This window comes from Schistocerca piceifrons, chromosome X (genome assembly GCF_021461385.2).
Source record: "Schistocerca piceifrons isolate TAMUIC-IGC-003096 chromosome X, iqSchPice1.1, whole genome shotgun sequence".
NCBI classification, from domain to species: domain Eukaryota; kingdom Metazoa; phylum Arthropoda; class Insecta; order Orthoptera; family Acrididae; genus Schistocerca; species Schistocerca piceifrons.
Window position 1 is genome coordinate 105,455,151 of NC_060149.1, and position 16,059 is coordinate 105,471,209.

Here is a 16,059-nt window from a genome sequence, read left to right on the forward strand (position 1 = left end):
ACGGAAGGAACAAGGATTCGCGTAACCGGATTACAGAGACATTCTGCTTCAAAGGCGGGACATTACTCCATTATTACGGCCAAACTGCCAAATTCTTTTTAGAGTTCTGCAGCTACAGCTCATACACTCCTGGAAATTGAAATAAGAACACCGTGAATTCATTGTCCCAGGAAGGGGAAACTTTATTGACACATTCCTGGGGTCAGATACATCACATGATCACACTGACAGAACCACAGGCACATAGACACAGGCAACAGAGCATGCACAATGTCGGCACTAGTACAGTGTATATCCACCTTTCGCAGCAATGCAGGCTGCTATTCTCCCATGGAGACGATCGTAGAGATGCTGGATGTAGTCCTGTGGAACGGCTTGCCATGCCATTTCCACCTGGCACCTCAGTTGGACCAGCGTTCGTGCTGGACGTGCAGACCGCGTGAGACGACGCTTCATCCAGTCCCAAACATGCTCAATGGGGGACAGATCCGGAGATCTTGCTGGCCAGGGTAGTTGACTTACACCTTCTAGAGCACGTTGGGTGGCACGGGATACATGCGGACGTGCATTGTCCTGTTGGAACAGCAAGTTCCCTTGCCGGTCTAGGAATGGTAGAACGATGGGTTCGATGACGGTTTGGATGTACCGTGCACTATTCAGTGTCCCCTCGACGATCACCAGTGGTGTACGGCCAGCGTAGGAGATCGCTCCCCACACCATGATGCCGGGTGTTGGCCCTGTGTGCCTCGGTCGTATGCAGTCCTGATTGTGGCGCTCACCTGCACGGCGCCAAACACGCATACGACCATCATTGGCACCAAGGCAGAAGCGACTCTCATCGCTGAAGACGACACGTCTCCATTCGTTCCTCCATTCACGCCTGTCGCGACACGACTGGAGGCGGGCTGCACGATGTTGGGGCGTGAGCGGAAGACGGCCTAACGGTGTGCGGGACCGTAGCCCAGCTTCATGGAGACGGTTGCGAATGGTCCTCGCCGATACCCCAGGAGCAATAGTGTCCCTAATTTGCTGGGAAGTGGCGGTGCGGTCCCCTACGGCACTGCGTAGGATCCTACGGTCTTGGCGTGCATCCGTGCGTCGCTGCGGTCCGGTCCCAGGTCGACGGGCACGTGCACCTTCCGCCGACCACTGGCGACAACATCGATGTACTGTGGAGACCTCACGCCCCACGTGTTGAGCAATTCGGCGGTACGTCCACCCGGCCTCCCGCATGCCCACTATACGCCCTCGCTCAAAGTCCGTCAACTGCACATACGCTTCACGTCCACGCTGTCGCGGCATGTTACCAGTGTTAAAGACTGCGATGGAGCTCCGTATGCCACGGCAAACTGGCTGACACTGACGGCGGCGGTGCACAAATGCTGCGCAGCTAGCGCCATTCGACGGCCAACACCGCGGTTCCTGGTGTGTCCGCTGTGCCGTGCGTGTGATCATTGCTTGTACAGCCCTCTCGCAGTGTCCGGAGCAAGTATGGTGGGTCTGACACACCGGTGTCAATGTGTTCTTTTTTCCATTTCCAGGAGTGTATATGCAGCTGTACGATGTACAGCTTGCTCCAACAGACGCAACAATTTATTTAATTTATTTCAAACAGCGCACTCATGATCACTAACAGTTACTTTATACTAAAACGCACCAGTGATAATGCACCACTCTCTGCTGCTAGATCGCGTAGGTTGGCAACTGTTCCGAAAACGACGACTTCAGACTTCTACCGACAAATAACGCTGCCCCCATTCTCTGCTGCAATTGGCCAAGTCCTCGTGAACGGAATGCATTTAGACAGTACGTGCCATAGTACACACTTTTTACTCCACAACATAATATTTGTCGTCCCCATGCTACCGGTAACATGAAAGAATTCACGAAATTTTGTGTTTTGAGCCGAAATTTGTGAGCGTAGTACGCCGTTAACTGTGGCACACAGCACGTATATCTTTACCATAATTTTAATCCGATTGTCATTAATTACATTCCTTGAGAACATTTCATACCTTGTTCATTCATTGCGGACGTCTCATGTGTAGTAGGTTTTTTAATGTGTGCGGTGTGTCGCTTAACTCCCAATGCGAGTTTCGCTACATGTCGGCAGCTTTCTTTACTTTGACGCCATGTTTTCCATTGCTGCCAAAAACTGCACAAAAATAATTGGGGTATTGCATATACCTGCTCAGTGAATGCTTGTCCCGAAGTATTCAGCAAGGCAATTAGCGATTAAGCTAGTCCTGGCCCCTCGGGGTGAAATTCATTACTATAAATCAACATCACATTTGCGCATGAGCCTCACTGTAATACACTTTTACGAAACATTGTTACTTTAGTGTGCTATTTCTATGATTGCCGTTGACAGCTGCGTGGCGCCTGAGTTCGTAGCAATGCAGGATTAAGAGAAACACATCGCCTCCCTCTCCCCTCCTTTCACAATCCACCGCATTGCAGCGACAACCTTTTACTTCCTCTTCACCCTATCGTTATGCAACATAGTTACGTGGACGGGCTATAGGTACTATTGCAAAGAATTTAAATGAGGCTATTATTTACGAATTACAGATACAATATACGACCTTCGCATGTGTAACATGTCAGGCGCAGGCTCCACGAGAGATGGAGATATCGATAGAAAATGGGATTCTGGTTCTTTAAAAAGAAAATAAAAATTGAAGAAGCTGTATCAAATCAGGTTTTAAGTACGGGCATTATAAATTTTCAAAAAAAAAAAAAGGAGAATTTGGGAAGTACTTCAGACGCACAGAATAAAGCAAGGAAAAACAAGAAAAACAATAGACCAAGAAAACGAAAGGATGATTTGTGAATCCAAAAAACTTAGGCACATTCGTTTCAGAGATTAAATGGTATCTTTCATTTCCTATCCTCTCATAATATGCAATTTAGAGGTCACGAAGTATCTTTCAGTATAGGTTACGACAGCGAGAACTCTGATAACTTCATAGACTTGTTTAAATTGATATCTAAATGTGATCCTGCCTTACAGGAACACACTAAACGCATTAATGACAAACAACTTACGCACCATTATGTAAGGCACGATATTCAGAGTTAATTGATCATTTTTATGCCAAAAACAGTCGCTGATGAAGTGATTCGCAGGGTAAAAGAGGCAAAATAATATTCGATTTTGGACGATTACACTAGAGGCTATAGTTGAGTTGAACAAATATCCATGATCTTAACATTTTGTAATACATCAGCTGGCACAATAAAAGAATTCTTTTGCCGGCCGGGGTGGTCGAGCGGTTCTACGCACTGCAGTCTGGAGCCGCGCGACCGCTACGGTCGCATGTTCGAATCCTGCCTCGGGCATGGATGTCTGTGATGTCCTTAGGTTCGTTAAGTTTAAGTAGTTCTAAGTTCTAGGGGACTGATGACCTCAGATGTTAAGTCCCATAGTGCTCAGAGCCATTTGAACAATTTGAACCAAGAATTCTTTATTGGCCTTCCAGCCGTTACTGAGACAACTGCAGAATATCTTACTAATGCAATACTGGAAGAGCTACAAAAAAATTGATTAGGTATTCAAAACTGTCATGTCCAAGGATACAACAATGGAATAAATATGGCGGGTATAAACGGTGGAGTTAAAACTCGAATATTAAATATAAATTTCAGGGTATTTTTTACACCCCGTGGGTGTTATAGTTGCAGTCTGCTGTTGGCTGGTTCAAAAGGTTCAAATGGCTCTGAGCACTACGCGACTTAACTTCTGAGGTCATAAGTCGCCTAACACTTCGAACTACTTAAACCTAACTAACCTAAGGACATCACACACATCCATGCCCGAGGCAGGATTCTAACCTGCGACCGTAGCGGTCGCTCGGCTCCAGACTGCAGCGCCTAGAACCGCACGGCCACTCCGGCCGGCTGCTGTTAGTAGACGCAGCTAATTCTTCAGCTGCAGCAAAACCATTTTTTTGGTTTTATTCAGAAATTTTATTTTCTAATTTCAAGACCCATCAAATGCTGGAAATTAATCTCAGGAAAATTGAAGCTTACTATTGAACCTTTATCAGACACAAGGTGGGAAAGCAGAATCGAGAGAGTGAAAGCTGTACTACTGCAATTTGTCAACGTTACTGAATGCTTAAAAAATTACACGGAAGAATCAGACATACTCAGTGACTGTGATTCAGTTTTGAACCAAATGCTCGGCTTAGATTTTATCATATCATTGCATTTATAGTGTGAGATATTATTACATGTTAAGCAAATTATGGCAGTCTGTACAATCCATCTGAGTATTACTCTTGAATATTTTCACCCTATTGTTACTGGAACAAACAGAATCGTCAAACTGGGTTCAAGCAATGCTTGTTTGACGCTCGTCAATTTACTGAGAAAACGAGTTATGATCTGTCAAAAGATTTTAAAAATAAAAGGTTCGCCAAGAATTATAGGAAATTCGATTATGAAAGAAGTGATGAACCTATACAGTCTCCCAAAAGCCGATAAGAAACAGATTTTTCTAGCACCGTGATTTATTTCGTATTAAGCAGTATGGATTCATCATTTATATCTACAAAATAATATTTTGAAAAATTTGGTTTGCTCTGTGATCTAAGTAATTTAAAAATTACTCCAAAATACCATATATTAAAAAGCTGTCGAGATTTACACATAGTTCTGCGAGTGGGTGAGTGTTGTGACTTCCGTTCCTATGAATTCCATGGAGAATTGCGAATAATGATCATGTATTTACCTGACTTCGTTAAATATGTGAAACAGCTACTGCAATATATAACACAAAATAACTTAAAAGAACTTTCCGCAAATATTTATATCGCCATTCGAATTTTGTTAACAATACCAGTAATTAAAGCCTCTGCAGAAATGAGATTTTCAAAATTAAAACTAATAAAAAAATTAGTAAAGAAGTGCAGCGAGTTAGCAACGACTTTGGATTTGGCAATTTTATCTACTGAAGCATCAAATTGCGTTACGATACAGTTGTTATAGAGTTCAGTAAGGCTAAAAGAAGGAAATTTTTGTTTCTGTAATGTTTAACTGTTAGTTATTGCTGAAATTACTGAATATTGTTTCTAAAATTAAAGTGTTTTCGTTTTTGTGAATAAAATTTTTACAATTTTAAAACAAAAATGATTTCGCTACATAAAATGCATCCTCTTACACGATAAGAGAGCTTCGTAAAATTTATCTTTCATACACCAAATTTTGGTCTTGCCCCGCCACTGGTCAGCATCGGTAGCTGTTGAGTCTTTCAAGTTGCATTTTACCGCTACGTATTTGCTCAAGTGTGGTGTGAACCGACCGTTTACAGGGTAGCAAGAGCTGTAAAACGAGAGAGAATTTGATTACGAATCCAATGGTATACAGATATTATCTGGAAATGTTATATGAGAGGAGATACAAAGACAAATAGGTTCGAATACAAGTAATTCACTAAATAATTTATAACTTTTAAAGCACTCATCCTACCGGACACCAAAGAGATCAAGCAGTCAATTTGTAGCTCTTGATAAGATGCACCAACGGAAGTATTTACATGTTCAATAATTTTTGTAATTAAGCTGTGAGAGGCACAGTAGTTGGAAAAGTAAGTAAAATCAGCATATCTTTGAATGAAGACAGATACACTGATATTATGGCAGCGATTACTATTTTTCACAGATAGCATTTCAATGTTAAGATTTATTGCATTTCCAAAGAAAATTCCGCACTGGCTGTATCAATGATTTTTATTAAATCTGCGACTGGTTTCGCACCACTTATCGGTGCATCCTCAGGCAATATACGCTATTTATAACACGGTAACGTTGAACATTGCCCTGTAGCTACTCCCCACCATTCACGTCCAATATACCGTCATCTGGTGAAAGCGGTAGTAAAAATTTTTAAAAAAATCTTTTTTAAAAAAGATAAGTGGTGCGAAACCGGTCCCAGATTTAATAAAAATCATTGATACAGACAGTGCGGAATTTTCTTTGGAAAAATGTCGAATTTTGACTGTGGTTGCCCACCTTACAAAACTATTTATTATTTTTATTTTCCATTTTCATTGTTTTATGTTAAGTTTACATAGTTTTGCTCATAATTTAAATTTTATTGAACATACATGAACTGTAATAACAGCATTGGAAATAGGAGACACTAAACCGTTTTATTAAAACTTAATCATCGGCAGTTGGGTAGGTAATTTTGTAGCGGCACCTACGTTCAACCTAGTAGATATTAGGGAGAAGAGCTCCTCCCGTAGACTAACAGAGAGAGAATCAGTGATTTACAAGGTTTATTGCGTGTTGCAGCATGAATGCATATGGCTGGAGACTGGGGAAGTCTAGTGAAATGGCTGATGATGATGATTCCATAAAGCACACCCTCCAGCAAAATAGAGGCAGCACCTCAAATTTCGTCCCTACGACGAAGCTCTATTATCCGGGAGTCATCAGGCATGACACACAATGTGCACAAACACGGATCGTATAAATGTGATGACAAAAATGACGAAGATATTGCCAAATGCACTTCATTGTTTATAATGAGACGTACCTTCCTTAACGCCAGGTACTCGTCCTTCCTTAAAATCTTTCAAAGAGGTAAATATTGCAGCGTGAAATAGTGGCGCTTGGCCGTAAACAACTTTTCGTAAGTTTCTAATGACTCATGGTTTAACAGGAATTAGAATTATATCACTATGGAGTATTCCGCTCGCGGCAGTTCTATTTGTGGTACACGAAATGAAGGTAGACCTTATAAATGAAACAAAAAACATGACAGTGCTGCTACTTATTTAATACTGTACATCAAAAATTTTCAAATAATGGATGGTGCAATAGAATGGCTTGCGAATTCTTGAAGTAGATGCGAAAACACAAACATTGAGGAAGCTGTAGGAAGAAGTTAGCCACATTCGTTTTTAATCAGACCTTCTCAAGTCACAGTATATAAAATGTTTAAGGATTCGTCTCCTAATTTGTCTCTTCCCTTCCTGTTCCTGTCGTGTGTGACGCGAGGCAAAAATTGTGACATTATGCATTCGTGCGCGCTCTAGTCTTGCCTGCCTTGTCATTACGGTTATTTCGCGAGGTATACGATAAGTGCAGTATAATTGTATTTGTGTCAATAGTGATTCAATACACGAACACCCTATCGTCAGATGGACATATGCTTCGCTTGAAGTACACCGAACAACTTCGAACACTTCCAATCTTTGCGGAGTGGCTCTGTTTCTACGATGCTAGTATCAGCTCTTTTGAACACCCTGAAACCAAAATTCCAACGATCTGTTGTTCTGACTTCGTAAGGGCTTCGAACACAACAGCACTCAATAATATGTTTTACGTAAATTTTTTTGCGGTCTTCATTTTTTACACGCTAGGCTCCTGTAGAGTCCTTCCGATAAACCGAGTCCTTCATTGCCCTACTATCAATTAATTTTTGATTTATATTCATTAAATATCGTTTCGTAATGTTACGCACATATTTAATCTGTGTGTACTAATTACTATAGTCGATAATGATGTGATAATTTGCAGTTATAATGACAGAGGCACTGGTATTCTTGGAAACATTATCAGCAAGGATTTCTACGGTTGTTGTGTATTCGTAAGAGATATTCCTCACTTGAAAAACAATCAGTACTTTTTCGTGTTAGCAAACCTTACCGATGTTATTCCTCGATGGTGGTTGCGTTTGTCTGTGCACAGAGACATAATCACGTTGTTTCTTAGGTTTCGGTAGCTGGCAATTAATGTTCTTGTGCTGTGAGAATGTAAGACTTTAATAGTCATCATAATCACCACGTTTTTAGACATCGTCAGGAACGCAGGGAGTAAAAAAGTTTTATTTTCGTAGACAGAGAAAAGTGACTGGAAAAGTAATGGAGGGAAGAAGAAAACGAAAAGTCAGAGCGTTGTAGATGTGGAAGCATACTGATGACATGCCAGTAAGTACAGAATTCTTACACCATAGGGTCAATCACCGAACAACTCCTCCTTGCCGACCGAAGCAGGCAACGACAGTCAGAGAATTCGGCCGTATCCGACAACCGAGCTCGCACTGAAACATCGGTACACCTCTAAATCTGTAAACCCCATCTTAATCGGGTAAAGGGCTCCACCAAGCGCTTCGTCTTTAGTCTTTTATAGTCTTTTTTCATGTATGAATCCACACCACGTTATACACTCCTGGAAATTGAAATAAGAACACCGTGAATTCATTGTCCCAGGAAGGGGAAACTTTATTGACACATTCCTGGGGTCAGATACATCACATGATCACACTGACAGAACCACAGGCACATAGACACAGGCAACAGAGCATGCACAATGTCGGCACTAGTACAGTGTATATCCACCTTTCGCAGCAATGCAGGCTGCTATTCTCCCATGGAGACGATCGTAGAGATGCTGGATGTAGTCCTGTGGAACGGCTTGCCATGCCATTTCCACCTGGCGCCTCAGTTGGACCAGCGTTCGTGCTGGACGTGCAGACCGCGTGAGACGACGCTTCATCCAGTCCCAAACATGCTCAATGGGGGACAGATCCGGAGATCTTGCTGGCCAGGGTAGTTGACTTACACCTTCTAGAGCACGTTGGGTGGCACAGGATACATGCGGACGTGCATTGTTCTGTTGGAACAGCAAGTTCCCTTGCCGGTCTAGGAATGGTAGAACGATGGGTTCGATGACGGTTTGGATGTACCGTGCACTATTCAGTGTCCCCTCGACGATCACCAGTGGTGTACGGCCAGTGTAGGAGATCGCTCCCCACACCATGATGCCGGGTGTTGGCCCTGTGTGCCTCGGTCGTATGCAGTCGTGATTGTGGCGCTCACCTGCACGGCGCCAAACACGCATACGACCATCATTGGCACCAAGGCAGAAGCGACTCTCATCGCTGAAGACGACACGTCTCCATTCGTCCCTCCATTCACGCCTGTCGCGACACCACTGGAGGCGGGCTGCACGATGTTGGGGCGTGAACGGAAGACGGCCTAACGGTGTGCGGGACCGTAGCCCAGCTTCATGGAGACGGTTGCGAATGGTCCTCGCCGATACCCCAGGAGCAACAGTGTCCCTAATTTGCTGGGATGTGGCGGTGCGGTCCCCTACGGCAGTGCGTAGGATCCTACTGTCTTGGCGTGCATCCGTGCGTCGCTGCGGTCCGGTCCCAGGTCGACGGGCACGTGCACCTTCCGCCGACCACTGGCGACAACATCGATGTACTGTGGAGACCTCACGCCCCACGTGTTGAGCAATTCGGCGGTACGTCCACCCGGCCTCCCGCATGCCCAATATACGCCCTCGCTGAAAGTCCGTCTACTGCACATACGGTTCACGTCCACGCTGTCGCGGCATGCTACCAGTGTTAAAGACTGCGATGGAGCTCCATATGCCACGGCAAACTGGCTGACACTGACGGCGGCGGTGCACAAATGCTGCGCAGCTAGCGCCATTCGACGGCCAACACCGCGGTTCCTGGTGTGTCCGCTGTGCCGTGCGTGTGATCATTGCTTGTACAGCCCTCTCGCTGTGTCCGGAGCAAGTATGGTGGGTCTGACACACCGGTGTCAATGTGTTCTTTTTTCCATTTCCAGGAGTGTATCTCTTCTACGACGACACAACTGCGGCAACGGACGCACATGGGAGTATTTCACTCAAAATGTTGGCCAAAATTTATGTATGGTATTTTCTGTACTGTGCGATCCTAGAGACCATGTCTGTAGGATAATAATGCTTCTGCATACTTTATGACACGAAATAAAACAAAATTATGGTACTTCTATTAAATTCTTCATTTCTTAGATGCAATACTATGTATTATTGAGGCGATGCCTCCCAGTCTTGTTCATCTGAGCAATATGTTTCTACTGGCGTCTCCTCTTCATCATCAGTTTCAGCTTGAGGGATCTGCTTAATCCATCCTTCGATTAAGAGCAGTAACTGTAATGTTTCTTTTAAGAAAGGTTTGCTGATTTTCTTTGGATTCTGTCTCATACCTGTTAATGGATCAGATATCAGTAGTAGCCTGTTTATTATGTCCAGACTGCATTCTTCTCGTGAGAATTTCCTGGAAAACGTTTGTCTGTACAGGCGAAAGTGCTTTTTCCGGTTCTCGGCTGCTTCTTCTAATAATGGCTCTGAGCACTATGGGACTTAACTGCTGAGATCATCAGTCCCCTAGAACTTGGAACTACTTACACCTAACTAACCTAAGGACATCACACACATCCATGCCCGAGGCAGGATTCGAACCTGCGACCGTAGCGGTCGCGTAGTTCCGGACTGTAGCGCCTAGAACCGCTCGGCCACTCCGGCCGGCTTCTTCTAATAAACTGCTTATGGGTAATAAGGCATATTCAATGACTTTTGCGCCATGCACCAAAATCTTGTGTACTGTGGGAGACATAAGGTACCATGGATATAAGTCACCATAGAGTCTTACTGTTTCAACAGTATAAGCAGAAAATTTGTCCGTGTCTGTCTTAAGTCCACTGGAAAAAGGTTTCCACAATAACCCTGAATCGATAGCTGAGTTGTAGAATCCACATCTGTTAATTCTGCTGATGTTTTGGGGTTTACAAAAATTCTTCTACTGGTATTTAGATCGTTGCTATTTCCTTAGCTTTTGCTTGGGAACATCTGCAAGTAATTCCAACCGATTTCTAAACGTTTGTTGTGTGACTTTTTTCCTGTCTTAAACAAATTTCTTTTCCTCTTTTGAACGGATTTGCGACTTCTTGATGTTCATTTTATAGGACAAATGCAACAATACTTCAAAAAATCTAACCCGGGGATGGAGTATAGACAGGCCAGACTTAAGAGCTTCAACGGGGTGGTCCATTGATAGTGACGGGGCCAAATATCTCACGAAATAAGCATCAAACGAATACTATAAAGAACGAAACTCGTCTAGCTTGAGGGGGGAAACCAGATGGCGCTATGGCTGGCCCGCTAGATGGCGCTGCCATAGGTCAAACGGATATCATCTGTGTTTTTTTAAATAGGAACCCCCATTTTTATTAGATATTCGTGTAGTACGTAAAGAAATATGAATGTTTTAGTTGGGCCACTATTTTCGCTTTGTGATAGATGGCGCTGTAATAGTCACAAACGTATAAGTACGTGGTATCACGTAACATTCCGCCAGTGCGGACGGCATTTGCTTCGTGATACGTTACCCGTGTTAAAATGGACCGTTTACCAACTGCGGAAAAGGTCGATATCGTGTTGATGTATTGCTACTGTGATCAAAATGCCTAACGGGCGTGTGCTTTGTATGCTGCTCGGTATCCTGGACGACATCATCCAAGTGTCCGGACCGTTCGCCGGATAGTTAAGTTATTTAAAGAAACAGGAAGTGTTCAGCCACATGTGAAACGTCAACTACGACCTGCAACAAATAATGATGCCCAAGTTGGTGTTTTAGCTGCTGTCGCGGCTAATCCGCACATCAGTAGCAGACAAACTGCGCGAGAATCGGGTATCTCAAAAACGTCCGTGTTGAGAATGCTATATCAACATAGACTGCACCTGTACCATATCTCTATGGACCAGGAATTGCATGACGACGACTTTGAACGTCGTGTACAGTTCTGGCACTGGGCACAAGAGAAATTACAGGACGATGACAGACTTTTTGCACGTGCTGTATTTAGCGACTAAGCGTCATTCACCAACAGCGGTAATGTAAACCGGCGTGATATGCACCATTGGGCAACGGAAAATCCACGATGGCTGCGACAAGTGGAACATCAGCGACCTTGCGGGATAATGTATGGTTGCGGCATTATGGGAGGAGAGATAATTGGCCCCCATTGTATCGATGGCAATTTATACTGATTTCCTACGTAATGTTCTACCGATGTTACTACAAGATGTTTCACTGCATGACAGAATGGCGATGTACTTCCAACATGATGGATGTCCGGCACATAGCTCGCGCGTGGTTGAAGCGGTATTGAATAGCATATTTGGTCGTCGAAGCACCGTACCATGGCCCACAGGTTCACCGGATCTGACGTCCCCGGATTTCTTTCTGTGGGGAAAGTTGAAGGATATTTGCATCCGTGATCCACCGACAACGCCTGACAACATGCGTCAGCGCATTGTCAATGCATATGCGAACTTTACGGAAGGCGAACTACTCGCTGTTGAGAGGAATGTCGTTACACGTATTGCCAAATGTACTGAGGTTGACGGACATAACTTTGAACATTTATTGCATTAATGTGATATTTACAGGTAATCACGCTGTTCAAATGGTGCAAATGGCTCTGAGCACTATGGGACTTAACTTCTGCGGTCATCAGTCCCCCAGAACTTAGAACTACTTAAACCTAACTAACCTAAGGACAGCACACACATCCATGCCCGAGGCAGGATCGAACCTGCGACCGTAGCAGTCGCGCGGTTCCGGACTGAGCGCCTTAACCGCGAGACCACCGCGGCCGGCTAAATCACGCTGTAACAGCATGGGTTCTCAGAAATGATAAGTTCACAAAGGTATATGTATCACATTGGAACAACCGAAAAAAAGTTCAAACGTACCTACGTTCTGTATTTTAATTTAAAAAACCTACCTTTTACCAACTGTTCGTCTAAAAATTGTGTGCCATATGTTTGTGACTATCACAGCGCCATCTATCGCAAAGCGAAAAAAGTGGTCCTACTAAAACATTCATATTTCTTTACGTACTACACGAATATGTAATAAAAATGGGGGTTCCCACTAAAAAAAAACGCAGTTAATATCCGTTTGACCTATGGCAGCAGCATCTAGCGGGCCAACCATAACGCCATCTTGTTTACCCCTTCAAGCTAGACAAGTTTGGTTCTTTTCAGTTTTTTTGTTTGACGCTTATTTCGTGAGATTTTGGCCCGGTCACTAAAAATGGACCATCTTGTGTATGTATTACTTTGGTTTTTGATACTTCATTGAAGTCTTCTGAGGTAGTCTTGCAAATGTAGCATCTCATTGTTGATGCTGTCCTTATTGCTGCATTGCAAACCTTTGCATTTACCATAGTCATCAGCAATATTAGTTTTTCGCTTAAATCAATCACCCTCAGTTCTTGCAATTTTTGTTTATTTTAATGTTTCAATTTATTTGTTGATGTAACCAATTTCTTCATTAGTAACATCAACTGTTTCATGAAAAAAATCTCATTCTTATTGGTCTGCAATAGCGAGGAGATGATGCTGTAGGATTTTTCCAAACAATTAGATCTTTATTTGTGATGCTATTAAGCTGGAGAGGCACTGAAGATGACTGAAATATTCGCATCAGAATCATAGTTGTTTTCAAATTTTTGTTTAAACTGAGTATGTGGTGAACCATCACAATCCCATTTACATATAAGTTCTCATGCATTAATGTCATCATTTAGAAGATTATTTAAAATCTCTTCCAAACATAATATTAGTCACTCATAAGTGTGATTAAACAAGCCTGGAAATTGAATCTCCGCATATGCGACATTCACCTGGAAGGATTCAGTCACAGGGTAGCACTGTTTTTTAGCCTCTTGAAGGATACTGTAACAGGGATAAATTCTGTTATCAGCTGTTCGGATTTTTTGGTAATGTTTCGTTGTCAGCGAGGCTTCCACAAAGATTGACAAGGCCTGGATATGTGATTAGCCTTATTTAATTTCTCGTGTGGGAAATGAAGTAATATCTTTAACCACTCCGGAACACTCAACGTTTCCAGATTCTTGAAATTTAGTTTCACTGGCATACGTTAATTCTGTGTCTCCAAAACTGCTTCGCAATAGCTTTGTTTTATGCCTTTTACTGCGTTCACTTAACACTACGAGCGACTTTGATGGCCTACCAACTCAAGTTTTTGCAACATGGAATTTTAATGGTGTTTTACGGATCAAATCCACCCGGTAGACTCACGAAGAGGGGCCGATGTGCCAGTCAGCCTGCATGTGGTTCTTGGGCGGTTTTCCAACTCCCACTAGCTGAATACTGGGCTGATTCCCATGTTCTGCCTCAAATACACGCTACGCAGACATTTAGAACACTTTCTCTCACTTGCACCCAGAATCTACTCTCTGATGCGACAGAAGTAATGGTATAACGATATACATGTATACGGATGGTGATAGCATCTCGTACACAAGTTAGAAAAGGGCAGTGAATTTGCGGAGCTGTCATTTGCACTCATGTGATTCGTATGAGACTGTTTCCGACGTGCTTATGGCCTCATGACGGGAACCAACAGCCTTTGAACGCTGAGGGATAGTTGAGACTAGAAGAATGGGACATCCATTTCGGAAATCGTTAGGGAATTTAATATTCGGAGAGCCACAGTATCAAAAGTGTACCGAGAATACCAAATTTCAGGCATTATTTCCCACCACGGGCAACGCAGTGGCCGGCGGCCTTCGCTTAACGACCGAAAGCAGCACCGTATGCTTAGATTTTTAGTGCTAACAGGCAAGCAACACTGCGCGAAATAACCGTAGAAATCAGTCGGGGACGTACGACGAGTGTATCCGTCAGGACAGTGCGGCGAAATTTGGCGCTAATGGGCTGTGGCAGCAGACGACTGACGTGAGTGCCTTTGCTACCAGCGCGACATCGTCTGCAGCTCCTCTCCTGGGCTCGTGACACACACGCGCGCGCGCACGCATACATCGTCAAGCAATGTTATGTTGTGGGTCTTAAGGATAAAGATTCTGTGAATCTACCCGTCTGTCGTTCTTTTATTTTATTTTTCTTTAATTTGCACATGTCACAGCAGCAGTCTCTGTCCACAGGATGTCTTCCTCATCTGGTGTCGTCTGACTGTGCTGTAGCAAAACCACAGCAGGCAACTCCCACAAGAGTTATTCGCCAACACATACAGTGTAACTGTCAGTGGTTCTAAACGCGTTGATGTAGACAGAGCACCTATCAATGAGTTTGATGTAGTTACTGAGGTAGAAAATGTACAGCTTGTCGGTGCGGAAGTGCAGTATTCGTGGTATGAGTGGCATTATCAGTTCAGTATTATGGAATGCACGAAGCGGGAGGTGACGGACAAGTATTACTCATCTCATACTCTTACTGTCGTTCTAATATCAGGACGTAAAGTGTGCGTAGTTGATATGTCTGAAGAGGCAATGCTTGAATTAACCTGGCGTGACACGAACATATACTTAAAATATTCGAGTGTTGTGACTTTAGATATTCTATGCTGTGCTAGCGATTGCTACAGATAGATTGCGCCTTTTCATTTTTATGTGGGAGGGGCGTATATTGGTTTTGTTGAGTGTTTACTCAGCAACAGTGTAAATATAGAGCAAATGAAGCAACGCATTAATGTCTATACACTGATGAGCTAGTCCGACGTACTATCGATATAAACCCGTCCAGTCGATAACAGCATCACCTGGCGATAAATGACTGCTAATCAGACATGTTGTGTCGGCTACTGTGGAAATCAGCATTAACACAAACCAAGAAGGAGAGAGGTTGTGATGGCCAATGACAGAAATCCAAAACAGTCTGTATACAGGGTGTTACAAAAAGGTACGGCCAAACTTTCAGGAAACATTCCTCACACACAATGAAAGAAAATATGTTATGTGGACATGTGTCCGGAAACGCTTACTTTCCATGTTAGAGCTCATTTTATTACTTCTCTTCAAATCACATTAATCATGGAATGGAAACACACAGCAACAGAACGTACCAGCGTGACTTCAAACACTTTGTTACAGGAAATGCTCAAAATGTCCTCCGTTAGTGAGGATACATGCATCCACTCTCCGTCGCATGGAATCCCTGATGCGCTGATGCAGCCCTGGAGAATGGCGTATTGTATCACAGCCGTCCACAATACGAGTACGAAGAGTCTCTACATTTGGTACCGGGGTTGCGTATACAAGAGCTTTCAAATGCCCCCATAAATGAAAGTCAAGAGGGTTGAGATCATGAGAGCGTGGAGGCCATGGAATTGGTCCGCCTCTCCCAATCCATCGGTCACCGAATCTGTTGTTGAGAAGCGTACGAACACTTCGACTGAAATGTGCAGGAGCTCCATCGTGCATGAACCAGACGTTGTGTCGTA